This window comes from Symphalangus syndactylus, chromosome 6, assembly GCF_028878055.3.
Source record: "Symphalangus syndactylus isolate Jambi chromosome 6, NHGRI_mSymSyn1-v2.1_pri, whole genome shotgun sequence".
In the NCBI taxonomy this organism is placed as follows: Eukaryota; Metazoa; Chordata; class Mammalia; order Primates; family Hylobatidae; genus Symphalangus; species Symphalangus syndactylus.
In genome coordinates, this window is record NC_072428.2 from 141,337,467 (window position 1) to 141,355,303 (window position 17,837).

The window sequence follows — 17,837 nt, forward strand, 5'->3', positions numbered from 1 at the left end:
CCGTAGTAGTTCAAAGAATGTCTTACAGGGATATTCTCATGCCAAACACTACAAATGCTCCAACAGAGAGTATTTTAAGTCTGCAAAAGGCAACATTTTAAGAAAGAATTTAAAATACACTTTTCTGGCCAGATGTGGTGGCTCACGCCTATAATCCCAACAATTTGAGAGGCCAAGGTAGGCAGATCACCTGAGGTCAGGGGTTTGAGACCAGCCTGGCCAACATAGTGAAACCCTTTCTCTACTTAAAAATACAAAAAGTTTAGCCAGGTGTGGTGGTACACACTTGTAATCCCAGCTACTTGGGAGGCTGAGGCACAAGAATCGCTTGAACTTGGGAGACAGAAGTTGCAGTGAGTGGAGATCATGCCATTGCACTCCAGCCTGGGTGACAGAGTAAGACTCTGTCTCAAAAATAAAATAAAATAATATAAAATAAAATAAAATAATAAAATAAAATAAAAATAAAATAAAATAAAATAAAATACACATTTCCTGGACATTGACTCTAGTATTTCAGCTCTGCCCTTCAAACCTGCTGCTATGGTTTGTCTGTGGTTTGGCTGTGGTTTGTCCCTGCCTAAAACTCATGTAGTTGCCAGTGTTGAGAGCTCGTGGGACCTTTAAAAGGGCAGATTCGTCATAAATAGATTAATGCTGTGTCTAGTGTCTTTGTTGAGTTAATTCTTGCTCTCACAGGACTGGATGAGTTACTCTGAGCGTGGGATTTTTATAAAGTGAGGCTTGTCCTCATGTTTCGTTCCTTTTGCGCACATCCATTTGCCTTTCTGCTTTTCTGCCACAAGGTGAAGCAGCACCAGAAGCTGAGCAGACAGCAGCAGCATGCATCTCGGACTTCCCAGCCTCCAGAATCGTGGGCCACATAAATCTCTTTTTAAAAAAAAATTACCTAGCCTCAGATATTCTGTTATATCAACAGAAAATGAACAAATACACCTGCCATGATAACTTTGAGTAATGAACTGCCATCATCTGGACATTTGTTTAGTACCTTGCCAATAGGAGATTTCTTGGCTCAATATTTAGAGCTTTCAAAACTATGGCACTGGGTTCTTCTCTCTTTCAAAAATCATTGAATATCAAGCATTGGAAATTGGATCAGTTATAAAATGTAGAGCCACTTAACCTTGAAAAGCCCATAGAGATATGTGATATGGAGGTTTATATCTAAAGAACCCATTTGAAAAATGTTTTTAAAGTAGTTGCTCCTAGAGGGAGTTAGGAGCAAACAGCTTTTTGTTTATTTGTCTTAATAAGAAGTCTTTGTCCAATGTTTATCTCTTCAATTTGACTTTTCAACCAACTTTTGTTTAATTTGTGTAATTATGATAAAAAAATAAAAACTAGGCCAGGCATACTGGGTCATACCTGTAATCCCAGCACTGTGGGAGGCCAAGGCAGGTGGATCCTTTGAGGTCAGGAGTTCAAGACCAGCCTGGCCAACGAGGTGAAACCCTGTATCTACTAAAAATACAAAAACTAGCTGGGCAGTGGTGGCGTGCACCTGTAATCCCAGCTACTCGGGAGGCTGAGGCAGGAGAATCGCTTGCCCCTGGGAGGCGGAGGTTGCAGTGAGCTGAGATTGTGCCACTGCACTCCAGTCTGGGTGACAGAGTGAGACCCTGTCTCAAAATTAATTAATTATTAATTAGTTAATTAAATAAAATAAAAAACCCACAGTGCATCATTTTCCCACTTCTGGCCTTCTACCGTCCAGTTTTCATTTGCTTTGTGGTTGCACTCACCAACAGACAGCAGTTCCTGGCCCTTTGCTCTGCTGTCCTGAAATGCCTTCTAATCACAGTGTTGTAGGGACTGCAAGTTGAAGGAAGAGCACCAGGCTGTTTAGCCCAGGATGGAAGACTGTATCTTAGCTATTCTGAGGCCAGTAAGGAAACTGTATTTCACACTGAGTAAAACTGTTAACAAGAGTCAAACCTTTGAAGAATTCTAAGCTGGAGTTAGGCACTAGCCACATAAGTAGGTGAGGATGTTGTTGTTCTTTTTAAAGTTAAGTATTTTCCAAGTTCTTAAAAATTAATCACATAGGCAGTTACGGCCCTATCTCTCAACGTAGACACTGTATTCAAGGATTGGGCTACTGGAAACTTCCGCTGTCTTATTTTCTTGTCTCAAATTCAGCCAGTAAGAGTCACATGGGCATGAAGACTGACATCAGCAAATCTATGTCAAAACCTAAACTCTGATGCAGAAAAATTCAAGTTTAACCTTATACTGGGCCAACTAATCCCCATAATATTCGGAAAGTCATCCCAAGACGGGGTGAAGCCCAGCACTGATGGTGATTTATAGATGCCTTTACCCACCCCTCTAAATTAATAAAGTGGAATTAATTAGGTTAATAAAAATCAGTATGCCTGTATCCATCAGGGTTCTCTTGAGAGACAGACCTAATAGGACCTAGAGATAGATAGTTAGATACATAAATAGATAGGCAGGTAGAAGATAGATAGATAGATAGATAGATAGATAGATAGATAGATAGACAGACAGACAGATAGATGTGATATGTATCTACTCAATCTGTATATCTTGGGTTAATAGAAGATTTTTATATTCAGATTGAGAAAAAACAAGGTTTTTACTTAACCGTTTCTATATTCCACCTGTATCTTCTTTCCCCCACACTGAGAATCCTACTTCTCCAAGGTACGTGGGATAATAGAATTAAAATATCTCATAATTATACATTTGCTTTACCCTACACACTATATTCTCAGAACAATACTAATACTACCACATTATCATTATTAAAACACTTAAAATGTTGTTTATATATGTTATCTCCATTCTTTATTTGTCATAATCATCAGATTATATAGGTATCACATTTTACAATCTCTTCTTTTAACTCCTCACTCATCTTGGTTTTACAAGTAACTGCATACTTCTCATCACCAGTCCTTCTGTTGATATTTGCAGAAATTTAGTTGCCTGAAACTTATTCTCTAGTAGATTCCTTCAAAAGAAGTCAAAGGAACAATATTTTCTGAGTTCTTCCATGCTGATAACGATGTGTGCTCTTTGTAATTAAAAAGGTTTATGCTTGATATAAAATCTTAGGTTCTGTATCAGTCCATTTACTCAGTCTTGGGTGTGCCTTTATAGCAGTGTGAAAACTCCTATAAATTAATAAAGAAAAGAGGTTTAATTAACTCACAGTTCCACATGGCTGAAAGGCCTCAGGAAACTCATAATTGTGATGGAAGGGAAAGAGGCACATCTTATATGGTGGCAGGTGAGAGAGAGTAAGCAAGAGCAGGGAAAACTGCCTTATAAAACCCTCAGATCTCGTGAGAACTCACTCACTATCATGAGAACAGCATGGGGGAAACTGCCCCCATGATCCAACCACCTCCCACCTGGTTCCTCCCTTGTCACATGAGGATTATGGGGATTACAACTCGAGATGAGATTTGGGTGGGGACACAGAGCCAAACCGTGTCAGGTTCCCATCTTCTTTCTTTGAATAACTCAGATTTGTTACTCTTGCAGCATCAAGTATTGCTGTTGAAAAGTCTTATGATAACCTACTATTCTTTGGAAGTCAGTTTCTCTCTTTTATCTAGATACTCAAAGTTTATTTTTTCTTTTTCTTTGAAGTCCTGTAATTTTACTAGAATATGTTTTGGTGTTGATTTGTATGGGTCAATATTTTCAGGTGTTCTCTTTCAATATAGAGTTTTAAATCTTTGTTATTTCAGAAATGCTTTCTTTAGTTTCCTTTAGTTTTTTGAACTATAGTTTTTACTATTTGTTCTGATCCCTTGCTTTGGTTTTCTTCTTCAGGGACTCTTGTTATTCATGTGTTGGGTCTTCTTTGTCTATCTTCACTATTTGTCACACTCTTGAACCTTCTTACTGTTTTATTTGTCCTTTTTGGATTTTTAAATTTCCCTTCTATTTTCCTTCTCATTATCGGTTGCATTTTTTTCTTGTGTTTCTTCTAGTTTAATCTTTGGTTCTAAGATGGTTCTTCCTAGTTCTTTTTTCTATCTGTCAACTCACTTTCTAATTTTAATTTATGTTGTTCTTTTGTATCTATGTCATTTTCTTAATGCTTTTAGCTTTTTTCAATACATTCTAATATAGCCCCCACCTGTGTACATGCCATGCATAATTCCTTTCCCTTGAGCATGGGCACGACCTATTGAATATGAAGGAGTATTATTGTCAGAATTAGGTTACATTATATGGCAAAAATGAGGGGAGCTTGCAGATGTAATTAAGACTCTAAATCAGCTGGCTTTAAGTTAATCAAGATTGTCAGAGTGGTCCTGACCTAATCATATGACTCCTTTTAATGAGAGCCTAGAGGTCAGATACAGAGAAGTCAGAGAGATTCAAAGCAGCCGAGACACTCTCCTGTTGGCCTTGAAGAAGTCAACTGCTGGGCCATGAAGGGGCTATGTGGCAGGGACTAGTGGGCAGCCTCTAGAAGCTAAAGGTCTTAGTTCTACAATCACAACAAACTGAATCCTTCCAATAACCAGTGAGCTTGGAAAAGGCCCCTGAGCCCCAGTGAAATTGCAGCCTCAGCCTTGTGAGATCCTGAGCAGAGGACCCAGCTAACCTGTGCCTGGGCTCCTGACCCACAGAAACTACACGGTAATAAATGTATGAAGTTTGTGGCAATTTGTTATGCAACAATGGAGATGCAATATTACAGCTTTGATCTGCCCAGTGAGCACGTCCTCCAGTGCACCCCCACGTTTTTAAAGATGCTATTCTACTCTTGTTCTTTTTCTAAATAGTACCTTTATATGAGATTTGATCTCGATATTTTTCTGCTGCTACTTTTTATATGAAGTTGGTTTTCCTGACTTTTATAAGAAGGCTTGGTTCAAATAGCTTCTTCTTTCTTTTTAACTTAACAGAGATCCTTCTGTGGTTTTCATGTAGCAGCTTGCTTGCCGGGGTTTACTGGCGTGGTTTCCCTGCTTTTATCTGGACGTTCTCTTTTCTTCACTTCCGTTCTCCCTCTTCCGCTCAATCCTGATTTTACTCCAAGACATTTCTCCTTAGTGTGGGGCTCTATCCAGGCAGGGGCCCTTGTGGAACAGTTTCAAGAGTTTAGAAGGTTGGACCAATCCTGCCCTTGAAGGTTTTGCAGCAGAAGCCTCATATTCTCTATTGGAATAGACAAAGACAAAGCCCCTCCCAGTTTCAGTCACCGTCCTAAGTCCTCAAACCAACCAGCCTGGCTGGGTTCTGCCTATTGTGCTGTTAGATGCCCCATTACTCCCCTGCATTCTCCCACGCAGGTGCTAACACTGTTCAGGTCTTACGGCATTAGTGATTGGTCCCACCTGCATGTATTTGGGGGTTGATGGGGACACTCGACACCTAATTATTTTGTAAATGCTGTGCATGGGTGTTTGCTTTTCCTACTTAGTTGTTCTGTATGTTTTTACTTGGGGATTTGAGTAAATCCAAAGACTGCTGCTACCACTTCTGTGCATCTCCCCAGAATTCCCCCAGTATCTGTTTTTAGGGCTTGAGAAAGCTTAATTCCCAGAGAGGTGAACTAATTTAAGTCACACAGCTAGTGAGTGGGGAAATCAGCCTTTGGACCTAGTTCTAATTTCAGAACCTTTTTTTTTTTTTTTTTTTTACTACATTTTGTTAAATAACTGCATTTGCTATAGCAATTCCCAGCTTTAAAACTTAAATTGGTTTCCCACGAATAAAACCAATCAATCATTTTAAAGACCTTCGGCATTCAACACTTCACGCTGCCTGTCCAGCCTCATTTCTGCAACTCCCTCAAACATACCCCTGCTGTGGTCCCAAAAAGCTGTCCTCATTTCTTCCCTGATGGCCTGTACTCATCCTCTACCTCTTCTTTGGAGTCAGAATCAGCTGGTCCGATGGTGTTGAGTTACCAGAACTTATTAACATTAGTGTCACTAAAATTGGTATATAGTCCCCCACTGCTAAATTTGGCCTTAAAAAAAAAAAAGCCCAAATCTACTGTCCCTCTGCTAACCAACTAACTAGTAACTTCAGTAATTTTTGATTTTTTCCTTGTGATTTGTGGAGATGAGGAGAAATATTTTGAGGCATAATCTGTGCTTTTCAATATCTGTCTACATTAGTTTCCCTGCCGGGCTGTGCTCCCTCTGAAGCCTGCAGGAAATTCTTCCTGGCTCCTGGTGGTTGCTGCAAACCCTCGTGTTCCTCGGCTTTAGGTGCATCACTCTAATCCTCCATCTTCACATGGGGATCCTCTGTGTGTCTGATCACGGCTCACTGCAGCCTCAACCTCCTGGGCTTAAAGGATCCTCCTGCCTCAGCCTCCCCAGTAGCTGGGACTACAGGTGTGCGCCGCCATGCCCAGACAATTTTTTGTTTTCAGTAGAGATGGGTCTGATGATGTTGTCCAAGCTGGTCTCAAACTCCTGGAAGAAAGTGATCCTCCTGCCTCGGCCTCTCAAAGCTCTGAGATTGCAGGCGTGAGGCACTGTGCCCGGCCAGGCCATCTTCTCTTATAAGGACACTGGTCCTTATGCATCAGGGGCTCATCTCCTCCAGGATGACCTCATCTTAACTAATTATACCTGCAATGGCCCTGCTTCCAAATAAGGTCACATTCTGAGGTCCTGCGGATTCAGACTGCAATATATTAGTATCTTTTGACCCACAGCACTCGTTCCCACTTTCCTTTCTCCCACTTCAAGCAGGAAATCTCTCTCTTTTTTTTTTTTTTTTTTTTTTGAGATGGAGTCTCACTCTGTTGCCAAGCTACAGTGCAATGGCACGATCTTGGCTCACTGCACCCTCCGACTCTGTGCCTCAGCCTCCCGAGTAGCTGGGATTACAGGCACATGCCACCATGCCCAGCTAATTTTTGTATTTTCAGTAGAGATGGGGTTTCACCATGTTGGCCAGGATGGTCTCGATCTCCTGACCTTCTGATCTGCCCGCCTCAGCCTCCCAATCACGCTGGGATTACAGGCGTGAGCCACCACGCCCGGCCAATCTCTCCTTTTACTTTTTGCTTCAGGGGAGGGATGGGAGAGCCAGCAAGCCCCTATGGCTTTTGTGTTTTCTAGAAACCTAAGGACAATTGGGATGGGGACATAGTGCTTCGGCCAGAAGCAGAGAACACATAGGGGCTTCCCTCCAGATTTGAAAAATCCCCAACAGCGTGGCTAGGGTGGGTAGCAAGATCCTGAGAGTCCTGAGGCCCTATTTTTCTACCACAAGCCTCGAGGAATACACAGGTAAGCCCTGGACTTACCAGGGGACAAGTGCCCCCCAGGGCTGAAGGCCCATTATGGTTGCTTTAGCTTCCTCTTCTTGCAGTGGATTTAGTGAAACAGACGTCTTAGGTGACAATGCACTGGGGAATAAAGTCCACCCTATTATTCCACGTGTCTGAGACATTTCAACAACATCTCGTTTAGTTTTGCAACACCTCTGTGTAGTAAAGCAAGGGCAAGCTTCGCTCTACAGGCATCAAGAAGTCAGATGACCTTTAGAAAAATCCCCTAAGTCAGCAGCAAACCTGGGAATAAATCCAAGGTTTTCTGATTCAACTTTTGTATCTGCGTGTGAATGTTTGCTCTAGACCTTGCTACCTTAGTAAATTAGAACAAAGTACTGTGTAAACAGCCAGCACCTTGTAAATTCTAGATAATGACCCTGCTCAGCCTAGAAGAGATGGTCTGTTCACAAGGGAAGTATTCTCCTTTTGGGGTTCTACGCCCATTCCCAATGCTGGTGGAGAAGGTGTGGCTGGACTGCTTGGGCACAGCTGGCCCTAGGCATGGCAGGAACGCCCTTGGCTGTGCACAGAGGCTGGGGTTTTATTGCATTTGTTTGGGAGACTCTTAGACAAAGCACTACTTCTTGAAGTCAAGTTCCAGGGAAAGCAGCGCAGTATAAGGAAATCGTTTTTTTTCCTTTTCGTTGCTCAGATGGAACTGCATATTCAAGGGCTAAATCCAGACCCACAGCATCTGATCACAATGGGCTCTGAGGCTTGTTCACTGGTGAATAAACAAATTATTGAGGACCTTCTATCTTGCAGAGCCCAGGCCCTGGACTAGCGGGTGCAGGTGCTGCAGGGAACACAGTTGAGCCTCTGTCTTCAAGAAGCATTCCAGAAGCAGGAGTGAGACTCACTTAAGCAAACACATGCAGAGCCCGTCAGACGGGGATAGGGCTACGGAGGTGATGTGTGGGAGCGTGGAGCAGAGGGTTGCTCTAGCTGCGGCAGACTGGAATATGGCCTCTCAGAAAAGCCCGGAGAGACAAGGACACAGCCAGCAACCGCCCGGGGAAGCACTGGAAGCAGAACAAACACCAACAGGGCTTCCTGTGAAAACAAATGAAATGAGACCTCTGATGTGCCGGCATGGCAAGGGTTTAGCGAACCACAGCTGCTTTCGCCTCTTCCCACCCTCAGCCTGTCCAATGGAGATAACAGAATCATACCACAAAATGCTGCTTTTGGATTCAAAAGAAAACAATAGATGTGAAAATAACCTGTAAATTGTAAGGTACGATAAAGCCGGGCATACATAGCAACGTGCGCCTATGATCCCAGCTACTCAGGAAGCTGAGGAAGGAGGATTACTTGACCCCAAAGGTTGAGGCTGCAGTGAGCTATGCTGGGGCCACTCCAGCCTGGGTGACAGAGAGAGATTCTGTCTCTAAAAATAAAAATAAAGAAATAAAAGTGTGAAGAGAATAGCTGTTACTGTCCAAAGAGGTGCTGGATGAATGCTCGCCACCGAGACACATTGGCAGCACTTCTTCAGGAGCTTTTTTTTTTTTTTTTGAGACAGAGCCTTGCTCTGTCACCCAGGCTAGAGTGCAGTGGCATGATCTCGTCTTACTGCAAGCTCCGCCTCCTGGGTTCAAGCGATTCTCCTGCCTCAGCCTCCCAAGTAGCTGAGATTATAGGCACACGCCACCATGGCTGGCTAATTTTTGTATTTTTAGTAGAGATGGGGTTTCACCATGTTGACCACGCTGGTCTTGAACTCCTGACCTCAGGTGATCTGTCCGCCTCAGCCTCCCAAAGTGCTGGAATTACAGGCATGAGCCACCGCTCCTGGCCTGTTTATTTAAATAGGAGAACTGCACTTTGTCTCTTATCCCCCGATGGGACAGCAGTGTAGTCTCCCACACGGGCCCTCAGAACCAGCTTAACCCAGGCAAGAGTCAGCGGGAAGGCCAGGCTGGTAGTGGGGAGAGCAGGAAGCAGCAGTGCAGGGCCGCTGTCCTTTGGCAAGTACGTGCCTTTCACCCCTGGGGTCAGGAGAGGCCCACTCCGATTTCCCCGCAGAGCAGCCACCCCAGCAGCTGCATGCGGGATGTCCTGCATGTGAGGAGTCCAAGCAGAAGCTGGGACACAGGAAGTTGTCCAGGTGAGAGACGATGGTCCAGGCCAGGGCTGATGGGGACCTGCACTGAGGTTCTAGCTTTATATAGTGGCTGGGCACGGTGACTCACACCTGTAATCCCAGCACTTTAGGAGGCCAAGGCAAGTGAACCGCTCGAGTCCAGGAGTTCAAGACCAGCCTGGACAACATGGTGAAACCCCGTCGCTACAAAAAGTAACTCAATTAGCTGGGTGTGGTGGTGTGCACCTGTAGTTCCAGTTACTTGGAAGGCTGCGGTGGAAGGATCGCTTGAGCCTGGGAGGTCAAGGCTTCAGTGAGCTGTGACTGGGGGACTATACTCCAGCCTGGGTGACAGAGCGAGACTGTCTCAAAAAAAAAAAAAAAAGATGATAGAGCTAAAGTACGAGAGAACATGATGAGTTTTGCCTGAGAAACTGCGTGAGTTTTATTTACTGAGCAGGGAGAAGGCTCGCAGGGGGCAGATTTAGGAGCATTCAGGAGTTCCCCTTGGGCCATGGTAAGTTTGAGGCGCCTTTTGATATCCAAAGGATGATGCTGAGCAAATGGTTTGTAGTCCTGCCTAGAACGCAGATACAAGGAAAGCGGTGGAGTTATGTATTTTCAGTATCATCAGTGCAGAGATGGTAGAAGTCAAAGGATTGCTGTGTTGGTTTCTTGTGACTGTCATAGCAGAGTGCACAAATTGGGTGATGTGAATCAACAGCTGCTTATGCTGTCAAAATTCTGGAGGCTGGAAGTCCAGGATTGGGTGTCAGCAGGAGCACGCCCTCTCCAAAAGCTCTAGAAGAGAATCTTTCCCAGCCTCTTTCAACTTCTGGTCCATCTTTTGCATCACTGGAAGTCCTCAGCCTGCAGTTGCATCACTCCATCTCTGCTTCTGTCATCAGATGGCCTTTTCCATCTATCTATGTCCAAATCTCCCTCCTGTAAGAAGACACCAGTCATTGGATGAGGGTCCACCCTGCTCCAGTATGACCTCATCTTAATGTACAAAGACCCTATTTCCAAATAAGGTTCTGGTGGACAGGAATCTTGGAAGGACACTATTCAATCCTGAACAGTTACCTAGGGAAGGGGTACAGACAGAGATGAAGCCCAAGAACAGGATGTTGAGGTCGCAATGTTTAGAGGACAGAGAGAGAAGGAGCTCCCCGGTGACACCGGTAGGATGTCGGGGGACCGAGGTCTGGAAGATGGCAAGCCTTTTTTTTTTTTTTTTTTTTTTTTTTTTGGAGATAGAGTCTCGCTCTGTCACCCAGACTGGAGTACAGTGGCGCAATCTCGGCTCACTGCAGCCTCTGCCACCCAGGTTCAAGCAATTCTCCTGCCTCAGCCTCCCAAGCAGCTGGGACTATGGACGCAAGCCACCACACCCCGCTAATTTTTGTATGTTTCGTAGAGATGGGGTTCCACCATGTTGGCCAGGCTGGTCTTGAACTCCTGACCTCAAGTGATCCGCCCGCATCAGCCTCCCAAAGTGTTGGGACTACAGGTGTGAGCCACCATGCCCAGCCTGATAGCACATATTTTATCTATCAGCTTTGGTGAGGTCATCAACTGAGAGCTGGGAAGTGCGGCTCGGTCGATTGCCCATTCGAAAGTGATTTGGAAGGTTCTCCAGCCATGTCCAGCAACTAACGTAGCGTGAGAAATGGCTGGGCTCAATCATCGTTGAGGCTATATGTCAGAGGGAGAAATAAGCAAGGGAGGTTAGGGGGTTTGCAAAGCAGCAGTCAGAGTGAAACTGGGATTTGAGGGGGCAGGAGGTGAGAGTGGGCAATGCTGGGGAGTGGGAAGACGTGGGCTGGGGAGAGGAACCTCATCCAGGCGGGGGGATGGTTGACGTGGGAGTGCAGAGCAAGTGAGCCAGGAGGACAAAAGGCGACGGCAGTGGATGCTGGGAACTGAGGTTTCAGAGGTGGTACAGGGCTTGGTTATAACAAAATCTAGTGTCAGCGATGTGAACAGGTGGCTGAGGCTGGCGGAGCTGAATAGGAATCGTAAGGCTGAGGCAGCACACGGGACTCCAGTGGGAAACTGTTCTCCTGCAAGAAAACATGTGGCTTGCTTGACTTCCACCCCCAACTCCAAGTGGTAAGAAATAAAAGGCAAAGGAAAGAAAGTCAACTTTCATTGCCAGGACTTGAGGGCCAAGATCCCTGAGGCAAGGGAAGCCGGCCTGTTGTCTGTCCACCATCCAGGCTCCCAGGCACTGGCTAAGTCCTTCCTGCACACAATGGTGAGAGGCCAAGAAACCAAGAAGAGGGCAGCTGCAAAGAGGCCACACACAGCTTCCGGCAGCCTCCCAGCGCCAGGAGGACCAGAGCCTGGAATTTTGGACCTGCCTGGGAGGAGGGGCCCAGGAAACACCTAAACTTACTTTCAGGAAGGGCCAACTGGAAAATAGACCATCCCTCAGAGGGTTTGAAATTCAACTTGAAATGGGAATGAAGGAGCTAGACACTAACAGAAAGAAAAGTTTAACAGAAATAGGGACTGAGGTGGGAGAATCACCTGCGCCCGGGAGGTCGAGGCTGCAGTGAGCCGAGATTGCGCCACCGCACTCTAGTCTGGGCAACTGGAGTGACACCTTGTCTCCAAAAATAAAAAATAAATAAAAATAAAAGAAACAGGTGTTCCAATAATTTACTAATTGTTATCACAGAACCAGTGAAAATTGGTGAGGCCCCGCCAACTCTTCATCTTAAGCTGGCAGCAGTTTCACTCGTTTTGTTATGATTATTCAGCTTGAAATAAAAAAACCTGTCACTGGATAAGATTTCCTCAGGTGCATCAAGACTTTTCCAAGAAGCACATTTGTTAAATACTGAACGATCAGAAATCTGTAGGAATTCGGCCTGGCACAGTGGCTCATGCCCGTAATCCCAACAATTTGGGAGGCGGAGGTGGGCAGATCATGAGGTCAGGAGTTGGAGATCACCCTGGCTAACATGGTGAAACCCTGTTTCTAATAAAAATACAAAAATTAGCTGGGCGTGGTGGCGGGTGCCTGTAATCCCAGCTACTCGGTAGGCTGAGGCAGGAGAATTGCTTGAACCCAGGAGGTGGAGGCTGCAGTGAGCAGAGATCATGCCACTGCACTCCAGCCTGGGCAACAGAGCAAGACCCTGTGTCAGAAAAAAAAAAAAAAAAGAAAGAAAAAAAGAATCTACAGGAATTCGAGGTGAATCTGACATGTGGGTCTGTCTTGGTTCTGGAAGTCTTTGGTCACAGCTCCAGCTCCCTGTCTCCTGCTGGTGCCGCTGCCCTTTGGTTTCCCTCCATTATAATCTTGCACTTTTCTTAATAGAGCACTTAGCTTGACCTTCTTTTCTGGCATTTTTCCCTTTTCTATCTCAACACAATTGCCTAACATATTCTTGGGTAATAATGCTACTGAAAAAGGGAAGAGAATAATAGGGACAGAGCTGTGAGGATTAGAAACACGGGGCTAAACCTGTAAGAACCCGTGCCCCTGTTATGCAAAGAAGGAACCGAGAGTCAGAGATATTAAAGAACGTGCTCTGAAAACCTGGGAAGTATAGGAGTGAAGCCCGACCTCTTTCCCTTGCAGCCTGATGCATCAACACCAAGCTGGGGTGGCACATTCTGGCACTTTCATCGGCACCCTGGGGTGTACATCAAAGATGAGAGAAATTCACGCCCTTGGGCCAGGATCCAGCCTTCACTTGCTGTCTTGTTATTCGTTCATTTTCTTATGTTCCGCAAATATTTATTAAGTGTCTATTCTGTGCCAGGCATTGTTAGGAGCTGGGCTACAGAGACAAAGGAACTCAAGGGCAAGACAGTCTAGGAGGGAGGCAGACAAACAGACAGCAGACAATTACAATGCCAAGTGGCAGCTCTGTGGGGAAAGGGAGGACGTGGTGTTCTACAGCAGACCATTACCAAACCAAAAGACTTCAGGGTGAAACTTGGAAATGACCCAACCACTAAATAAGAAAATAGCTCATTGTCATGACCCTATAGAAGAATGTTAATCAGCCATTTAATTTCTGGAGACATGAAAAAGGTGGTCCCAATATGATGCTCCGTGAGAATGGCTGGCTGTGGAATGGAATCTAAATCTGAGACCCCCTACATTTTTTATAAACCAAAATTCTGCTGAAGGTCATTAGATGTGCTGAATACCTTCTGTTTGCAGATTCATGAGCTGCCTCAGCGGGCACCTCGACTTCTGACTTCTGGTGAGCTTGGCCAGTGGACGGCACCCCTGGGCCACTGGACCGAGGGAGGAGGGGGATGGAAGTTGGGAATGTGTTCTCCCCGTTCCCTCCCTGCGGTGGCCTCAGTGCTACTAAGTCCCCTGGCCACTGCTGGCAGGTCCTGCAGGCTCTGGGAGCTGCTGCCTTCACCTCTTCAGGCCGAGGGAGCCGAGGTGCCTTACTGTCACCAGCTCTAGGACTCTGCACCATCCTCTGAGGCTCCCTACACTCGTAAACAGTGTCCCTTCATTAATCTCTCCTCACATTACATAATTATGGCTGCCAACTATCTCCTCCTGGACCCCTGGTGAATAGACACCTGGTTTGTGTGGGTCAGTTTTGTTGTTCTCTCATGCGTGTTGCCAGCTTTGTATAATGGTCACCTTTGGGGGTATGTGGCCAACTCATGACCCCTCTGAGAACTGTCCCCCAAATCACAGGGGTGGGCCCAGCACCCACGTTTTCACCAACTGCCTGTAACGGATTGGGCTGGAGTGGAGATCAAAAGTCAACCAGGCCAGCCAGCTGCCCTCTCCTAGGTGCCCGCTCAAGACTGGAGAAAGCCCGGCCAGTCTTGGTGGACGGATGTCCTGTGAACAAAGAAAGGGGAAAAGCCAGTCTGCAGAGGGATTAAAGGCACGGCCTTGGACCTTTGGACCCTTGTTTTGTGAGAGGCACGTTTACACGTTTTTTTAATCCAAATTAAGATAATAGCATACATATTATTCTGCCATCAGTTTTACAACTCGCTATAGTGAGAACAGTCTTCCTTATCATGAAATAGGCTTTTACAACATGATTTTTAATGACTGCAAGGTTTTTGTTGTATGGCTATTATCATGATTTACATCTAGAACCTTGTCCAGGATTAAAATCCATTGTATTGGTCTATATTTTGTTGAAACACCTGCCTCTTTTGTAACTCAGGACCACAGTTGCTTGTCTTTAGTTTTCCGGCACTTTTGCTGTTTTCCAGCATTCTCTATTTTATTTTATTTTATTTTTTTGAGACAGAGTCTCGCTCTGTTGCCCAGGCTGGTAGTGCAGTGGCGCAATCTTCACTCAACACAACCTCCACCTCCAGGGTTCAAGCAATTCTTATGCCTCAGCCTCCCAAGTAGCGGGACTACGAGGTGTGCACCACCGTGCTCAGATGATTTTTGTATTTTCAGCAGAGACAGGTTTCACCATGTTGGCCAGGCTAGTCTCAAACTCCTGACGTCAAGTGATCCACCTGCCTCGGCCTCCCAAAGTGCTGGAATTACAGGCATGAGCCACCACATCTGGCCTCCTGCATTCTTGAAAGCACATCATACATCCATCAATGTCTTCTGTATATAGTACTTCCTTCATCCTCTGAAATCAAATTTGTTCAAATCAGATGGTCGCATGACCTCCTCAATAAAAATTAACATTGATTGAGTGTAGCTCTGTTCTAGGTCTGAGCTATCTCATTAATTGTCACAACATCATCTCGTTCGACCTTCAGATGGCCTGTGGGCTTGTTTTTATTTTCCCCTCTTAGTGCCGGACACCATCTTGGAGGATGAGTGTGGGTTTCCTGCATTAAAGCAGCTGGCCGGGCAGAGCTGAGCAAACCCCAGGACTTCTGACTCAGAATCTATGCATAACACAGCCTCCCTCGGACTGATGTTTGCTCTGCCCTTCATGGTTTGAAGATAATGATCCTTGATAGAATAGAAGCCAAATAAGAGTTCAGCAACTCTGTTTTTTCATCTGTTAAATTTCACCATCTGTCCCAAGCGGGGAGCCTTTTCTTTCTTGTTCCTGTTTTTCTGAGCATAACTAAAATCTATTTTAAAAGTTGACTTAGCATGACTTGCAAGCCTTGGTTCAGGATGGTTCTTAGCTTTTGTGACACGGTTTAGCCTCTGCCCCTCTTTTCTGTATGTCCTGGGTTATGATCAGTTTAGTAGCAGGGGAGAATCTGGGTTTGAAGTTTGGCTGACCTGAATTTGAATCATGAATCTTGGCAATAGACCAGTCAGCAGCTATGTGAACTCAAGTGACTCCATCTTCCTGAGCCTCTGCCTCCTTGGGTGACAACCAGCCCTGCCGTGCTCCATGTCCCTGTGCAGCTCCTCCCACTCTGCATCTGTGCTGGCCCTGTGCCTCGCTTTGCCAACAGAAAGCGGCAGAATGATGCTGTGCCACTCCCAGTCTAGGCCACAAGAAAACCTGGTGGCTTCTACTTTTGTACTTTGGGAAGCTCTGCACCATTGAGGAAGAAGTCTGTCTGCACTGCTTCTCCACCTCCAGGTGAAAATGCTACATGGAGAGGTGTGTAGAACAGAGAGAGGCCCAGCCTTCCCCAAATCCCAGCACAGCCTGACCTTCCACCTGTCCCTGCCAGGGCCCCAGACCCTAGTGAGCAGTGCAGGCCAGTCCCCAGGTGGCCACAGACTCAGTGGACACCACAGGGGACAGAAGAATGTCCTACTGAATCTAGTCAACCCTCAGAATCCTGGGGCGAAATGAATGGCTCTTTTCAGCCACTGAGATCTGGGATGGTTTGTACACAGCAACAGGTACCCAAACATTGTTAAATGGGAGGAAAACCAAGGCTTATAGTGTTTAGCATGGTGCCCGGCACACGACAAGATGGGAGCTACTCTTATTTGACTTTGTCAAAACTGTGCTGGGTTGAATGCTCCTTTGAGACTAATTCCTTGAACACATACTTTGTTTTTTGGGTTTTTTTGTTTTGTTTTGGTTTGGTTTGGTTTTTGTTTGAGATAGAGGCTCGCTCTGTCGCCCAGGCTGGAGTGCAGTGGCATGATCTTGACTCACTGCAACTTCCACCTCCCGGGTTCAAGCGATTCTCCTGCCTCAGCCTCCCAAGTAGCTGGGATTACAGGCGCCTGCCACAATGCCTGGCTAATTTTTGTATTTTTAGTAGAGATGGGGTTTCACCATGTTGGCCAGGCTGGCCTTGAACCCTTGACCTCATGTGATCCGCCTGCCTTGGCCTCCCAAAGTGCTGGGATTACAGGCGTGAGCCACTGTGCCTGGCCCTTGAACACACACTTTGGACAGGAAAGTCTTGCGTAATCTCGAAATCATCACTCTATCTCCCCTTGGTACCATGGCCAGAAGGGGGTTGTTCTCCATTCAGTCTCCACTCTAAGATATTACACTAGCAGCCAGGGAGGTTCAAGGTGGATCAGGGCCTGAACCCACTGCCATAACAGTGTCCTTCTTTTGACATCTCTGTTGCCTTCTAAATCAGTGCTGGGGTTTCCACAGTTCTATGACCTGTAACAGGGAGTTTCTTGTCAGCTGTGAGTCCCTAGGAAGATGACCCTCTCTGGTGAGACCAGCTTCCTTCCCCACAGCTTGCCTTGCCTGTGTAGAAGGAGTGAGGCAGAGGGTCTACAGGCTCCACCTGCCCCTTTGCTTCACAGAGTATTTCCACCTGTATTCGTGAAGTCGACTGCTGCATCACCTGAGGTCTGCGTAAGGAGAAAGTGGAGCTGGGACCCCAGTCTGGCTTGGCCAGGGCTACTCCAGAAGTAGTGACAGGCACAGAGGCTCACCCAGGAAGGTGCTGGGGCACTGCTATCCATCCGGTGACACTGGATAAGATTTGATTCTGAGCCCGTGTCACCTCCCTGGAACTGTCCCCTGACGTGCAGGAGTCACGATAAACCATACTGTAGTCATGTTAAATTATTTGATAATTATAAAGATAAAACTCTTCTTTTGCAGTCATAGTTTGCAATTGACAGCTATTTTCTTTTTTTTTTTTTTTTTTTTTGAGACGGAGTCTCGCTCTGTCACCCAGGCTGGAGTGCAGTGGCGCATCTCGGCTCACTGCAAGCTCCGCCTCCCGGGTTCACACCATTCTCCTGCCTCAGCCTCTCCAAGTAGCTGGGACTACAGGCGCCCGCCACCACGCCCGGCTAATTTTTTTGTATTTTTAGTAGAGACGGGGTTTCATCGTGGTCTCGATCTCCTGACCTCCTGATCCGCCCACCTCGGCCTCCCAAAGTGCTGGGATTACAAGCATGAGCCACTGCGCCCGGCCTTGACAGCTATTTTCATAGCTAAAACATCACTTTCTTAAATGATTAACACCATATGCTGAGACTTTGACACACTGTGTTGGAGTGATGGTCTGTTTTACCTTTCAAGAGCTAATGAGAGAAGAGCAGCACAACACGTACACAAA